Below are 6,339 nucleotides of genomic sequence, written 5' to 3'. Positions count from 1 at the left end.
CAGGGGGCAGAGAGGTCCCTCTGTAACTAGGGGTTGTCAGTAAGTCATGGATCCTCTGTAAGTATATGAATATATTTTTGTAATTTTATGATATTTAACATATTTTTACCAAAATAAACAACATATATCATTTTGTAAATTGTGTTCATCTTGTATAACCTATGGTAGTAGTGCCCAATTTTAGATACACACCATACTGCTAGTGGATTTTAATGCTTGGAGGAGGTGGTAGACCAGGGCCCCGCCATCACCTGGGTCTAGTAATTACATGTCATATAATCAATTTTAACCTTTCTTCGGACTTTGTAAGACTTCTCCAACCCAATCCTATCCTATATAGGGAACCTTTCAGTAAGAATATATGATTACTTAAAGGAAACCTACCACTTGAAGTCACCCTGAGCTGGTGCTCGGTAGTTCCCCCTTATACCTGCCACTTCAAGTGGTTTCCTTTAAGAAAGATTTGGATATAGTGATCAAAGGCTTTAAAAGCTTTTAAAGGAAAACTACCACCAGGATGAGGGATTATAAACCAAGCACACTGAAAGGATCTGCTCTCCTTTAAGCTTCATATGCCCTTTAAAATGATGCAAATGATCATGATTGGCTTCAGTCTCTATAGGCTCTAATGGAGCCTGGAGCCCCTCAGGCTCATTTGCATCATTTTAAAATCCATTTTTTGTAAAAAAAAACAGGGTATAACAGGCTCAAAAAAGCAGATCACGTCAGAGGGGCACACACCAGTATGTCAGTGTGCTTGGTTTATAACCCTTCATCCTGGTGGTAGATGTCCTTTAAAAACTGAAAGTTTAGTGAGGAACCCCATTACTCCGTAATACACAAGTTGGGTCCAATTTCACTTCATTTGGAATTTTTTTCCCGATTCCTAGTGCACGGCATTGAATACTAAATACTGTCATTTACCAATTTTGTAAGTCAATATTGAACTCCCCAGTAATACCGGTCCTCACAGAGTTTGAGCGCATTTCTCTCAGGGGTTCTGCCTCTAAGGGTCTTATCTCTGATATATATACCCTGCTTACGCCGATTCCAACAGTCACAAATATATGATTAAATGGGAGGACTGGTTGGGTAAGACACTTACTTCATCGGACTGGAAGAAAATATGGGATAAGGCACCAAAAGGATCATTATCAACTATATATAAAGAAAATCAATATAAAATCTTAATGCACTGTTACCATACCCCTGAACTCTTACATAAAATAAATCCGGATATTCCGGACGTCTGTTGGAGGTGCAACGCTCCAGGGGCCACCTCTGGGAATGTTCGAAAATACAACCTTTTTGGAATATGGTCCAAGAGGTAATAGAAATAATATTGGGAGTGAGACTGGAGGATGACCCGACTACGTTCCTGCTGGGGCTCCCACCCCCGGATTTGGGGTAATTACAATTAAAACTTCTCCTCCATATTTTATGTGCTGCTAAGACTCTGATCTCCCTACATTGGAGACAACCCACGCCACCCTCCATGTTAGATCTTTATTCCCGTATTAGGCACATCCGTACACTGGAACACATGACAGCGTCGATACATGAAAGAGTGGACCAATTCCTTAAAATTTGGTCCCCCTGGGACATAAATGGAGACAACCTATCCACATCTTAAATATCGGATTCTAATCCTTGATGTCAACTTCTATTCGAAAAGAGATCGATGGTTATGTTTGGGTTATGTTTGGCTATGTTTTTATCATGACATGTTAATCTCTAGGACTTTAGGTCCCTATATCTTTCATTTTACAGTCTATATAACAGGAGGTACTGCATACAATTGGACCACAACTCTATAAGAGACTCTCAATGCATTGGACCTTGCTCTTTATTACTTGCAATCAAGAAACCTGATGTGCCTTTCACTTTTTGTACCATGCTTATAGGTCCATTACGGTCTCTCTATATTTGCCTCTATTGATACGCGGTATATGCTTATACCGCTCCTATGATATAATATTTCTGTGATATGTTGCTTGCACACAAATGTCTGTAATGTCTAAAAAAAATAAAAAATAAAAAAGTAAGTTGAAAAAAAAAAAATACTGTCACTATGGATTGCAATTTGTTACGCAGAAAACAAGCCCTCATGCAGGGCCTTAGCGTTAAGGGGTCAAGGAATCTTCTTGGCATGACAGAGATCCAAAACTCATCATTCATGGACAATGTTCTTCTTATCACTGTCTTGTAAATTCCTTTATCTAGGAACATCAAAAGCAGAAGGAATTCTAGAAGCACAAATAGATAGATGTGGCTACAAACAGCCGGGGAAGGTCAATGCTCATCTGCGGCCTAAAATAAATTGGAAAAGGTCCCTGTAAGGGCTGAAACATGGTGTACAGATCAGGCTTCAATAAAATAATGATATTTTTGCATAAGATATTGCTGGTAGATTTTATATCATAACAATATACATTAGCATACAGGAATCTAGAAGGATATATATCTCATTTTTACTAATGGTGATTAATGAATGTATTGTAATAAATATAATTATAAGTTTAGGCAGAAGCTTTGGCAGTGCTGGTGGGGAGCATTTAGGGGTGTGTTACTCTATTGCCAAACAGGTCAAGTAGAGAAGCAATAAGACCATTTCCAAAAACGGTAGTCAATCATTCTACAGTGACATTGAACTATTCTTCCAAGAAGTGAAATTCCCAGAAAAGTCCCTCCGATGTCTGAGTGTGCAAAGCTTAGAAAAATCCTATAAGTTATACCTTAGGCTCCAAAGCATGTGAAATAGTCAAGCCAAGTGTCCAGACTTTAACCAAAATTATATTCTGCGAATTAGAAAATACCGCAAACCTCAAAAAACTGAAGCAAAGTTATAAGAAAAAGTGGACCAAAATTGTTCCAGAACATGAGAGACTAATAAGGAATTCAAGTCATTGCTGCTAAAGGTGATTGTAACAGTGTAATGGGGAACTGGGTCCAGAGAGGACAAACAGGACAGGACAGTGAGCCTGTGTCAAAGTGTGATGCTTTTAGACCCCCGAGGGGTATGCAAGGTCAATAGATTATTGTTTATAGACACTCCCAGAATGCACGGGTTCTGGGAGGCACAGGAAGTGAGTTAGAGTAGTCTACACAACCTCCAGATATGGCACAACAATAGATCGCAACCCTGAACGGCTGAAGGACCCCTTGCGCTAGCCTCAGTGAAACAGAACCTTATCAGCCCAGTAGGCTACCACCAGCTCTCCTTTGATATAAGCCTGGTCCCTAACTGGATTATGTCGGGTGAGGAATCAACCGGTAGCATGTATTTAACCGAGACACGGACATGGGGATTCGTGTATCAAGATAAAGGAGCAACGCAGGTTAAATTTTATATTTAATTGCCTTAAGTACACACAATGGATATATATATATATATATATATATATATATATATATATATATATATATATATATATATAAACAGTTAACAGAGTACAAAATACAAGGGTAGGACTACTTGTATCAGCACGCAGTGAGTTAGTTACCTTGTGTGGGTCTAATGAGGGTGGATAGTCCACACTTTAAGATCCTTCCTGCACTTGTGATGTTAAGGTTCCCCCTGGTAAAGACATTGGGGCAGATTTACTTACCCGGTCCATTCGCGATCCAGGGGCGCGTTCTCTGCGGCGGATTTGGGTCTTCCGGCGATTCACTAAGGTAGTTCCCCCCATGTCCACCAGGTGTCGCTGCTGCGCTGAAGTTCATCGGAATGCACTGAAGTTCACCATCCTACGCTGGGTGCAAGTAAGCGCGTGTCAAGCGACACTTTTTTTATTTTAAATGCCGCGGTTTTTCCGAATCCGTCGGGTTTTCATACGGCCGCGCCCCCCAATTTCCGTTGCGTGCATGCCAGCGCCGATGCGCCACAATCCGATCACGTGCGCCAAAATCCCGGGGCAATCCAGGGAAAATCGTTGCAAATCGGAAATTTTCGGATAACCCGATCCAGGACCATGATCCAGGACCTTGGAAGAGTTCTAACTTCTCAATGGGAAGTCATAGGGTCATGGTTCTGGTCTCATCGGACACAACAGCTGAGGAGAGGGAGTGTGACTAATTACATTGCTGTTAATATTTGTGTTTACAACACTGAGTTAACATTGTGTTAACATATGTTAACACCACGACTTGTATTTTGCTAACCTAATGAATGCTATATGTTAACAGTGTGTTAACACATATTGTGTTAACAATGCATTTTGAAAACGCTAATTTAACTGAAATATAATTAGGCAAATCTCCTCTCTTCAGCCGTTGTATTTCAAAACGCAATGTAAATGCCACGTGTGAACGCAGCCTAAGGATAGGTAATCACTAAGAAATCACTGGAATACTCCTTTAAGCTTGTTTATAATAATATGACACTATTAATATTAGGGTTGACATCCCTTCATAAACAGCTTTGGCTGATGGAGGGGGGCAAATCGCCACCACTCAAAGGTTTTTGCAATAATATGTAATCCCCCTGCTTGCAAAATGAAATATTCTGCTAAAAATTTAAAAATTATGGACATTTTTCAATGAAAGCGCAATGACCATTACATCTGTCCCTTTACACTGAGATGTGCGGCTGCCCAGCCCTGCGGTAATAGAAGCCATGGCCGCGCGCCCTCTGGTTACCATATATAGGGTTACCAAACAGACAGCTTCACACATTGTAATATACAGTCATTTAGAGACAGACATAAACAGGAGGGTGTCCCTTTACAATACACATCACACTCATACACACTCTGGTTTTAGGGTCCGGCGGATGACAAAAGCCCCCCGGTGATATTTATAAGGCTGGGACACGCTGTAAAAGGCTGTGCACAACATGTTGGCAAGAGATGGGTATTTATACCAAGTGCTTCTCCAAGGAAATCCCTCAGCAGATGTGAGGTCAGATAGCTGTGATGAAATGCCAAAAGGAGACAAACTCTTCTTACTGACAAGAGGACAACCCTAGACTCTGCAAATCAGGCCGCCCATGTAAGCGAAAAACTCCATTAGCCCATAATAACCCAGCCGCGATCCCTTAACCCTTGCTAATGAGGGGCTTCGTGATAAGATAGTGATGTTTCATTACAATATGGGTCCTGATAAAGTAGTAAGGCCCCATGCACACAAATGTGTACAGAATGTATCAAAATGCCTTTATATATCAGCCCGTGCACTACAATGGGCAATGTACATCCATGGCCGTATTGTCCACAGTACCGTACTGTGAGCGGGATGTATAGAAATATACAACATGTCCTATTTTCCACCGTATTTCCATTCCGTAAGGGCCATAGATGTCATTGGGAACATATAAATATGTCCTGTATTTACGGTCAGATTACAGCTGTATATATAGAAGAAAAGACCATACGGTTATGTGCATGAGGCCTAAGTCCTCTTCAATGATGGCTCACAGGTACAGATGAACAGATACAATGGGGCAGATTTACTTACCAGGTCCATTCGCGATCCAGCGGCGCGTTCTCTGTGCTGGATTCGGGTCCGGCCGGGATTCATTAAGGTAGTTCCTCCGTCCACCTGGTGGCGCTGCTGTGCTGAAGAGCATCGGAACGCACTGGAGTACACCGAGCCGGGCTGAGTGAAGGTAAGTGCAATTTTCGCAACACATTTTTTTTTTTAAATTGCGGCGGTTTTTCCGAATCCGTTCGGTTTTCGTTCAGCCACGCCCCCCCCCCCCGATTTCCGTCGCGTGCATGGCGGCGCCGATGTGCCACAATCCGTTCGCGTACGCCAAAATCCCGGGGCAATTCAGGGGAAATCGGCGCAAATTGGAAATATTCGGGTAACACATCGGGAAAACGCGAATCAGGCCCTTAGTAAATGACCCCCATAGTTTCCATTCAGTTTGGGGCCGCACGATCCAACATTTTGACGGATTGCTGTTCGGCCACCAATCCAGCAATATGTCTGGGTCGCACAGCCGAGCCCGAACATAAACATAGGGGGAGATTTATCATTAGTGCCTGAGGTAAAACTGTTTTAGTTGCCATGAAATCACATGACCTTTGTTGGTCATGGGCCCGGGGTGCCTGCTCAAAACTATAATCGTAGGCCCCTTACATATGATACAACTTGCTTGCATCTTGCATATACTTACCAGTGCGTGAGGGACCTTGTAGTTTTTCCTCTTCTTGCCTCCATAGAAATTCTTTTTCCAGTCTGAGGCAGACAAATTTGATTTGTGCAGAAATATACAAGTCTTGTGCAGACGGCAAAGTAATGGCCAAACAGCGACACATAAAGACCCTATTGAAACATCTTATACAAGAATAGAGCAAATACATGACTTCTAAGGTCATAATCACATGTGGTTTTCAT

This window comes from Engystomops pustulosus, chromosome 8 (assembly GCF_040894005.1).
Source record: "Engystomops pustulosus chromosome 8, aEngPut4.maternal, whole genome shotgun sequence".
Taxonomy (NCBI): domain Eukaryota; kingdom Metazoa; phylum Chordata; class Amphibia; order Anura; family Leptodactylidae; genus Engystomops; species Engystomops pustulosus.
The sequence above is the reverse complement of the archived record's forward strand: the minus strand, read 5'-3'. Positions refer to the sequence as shown.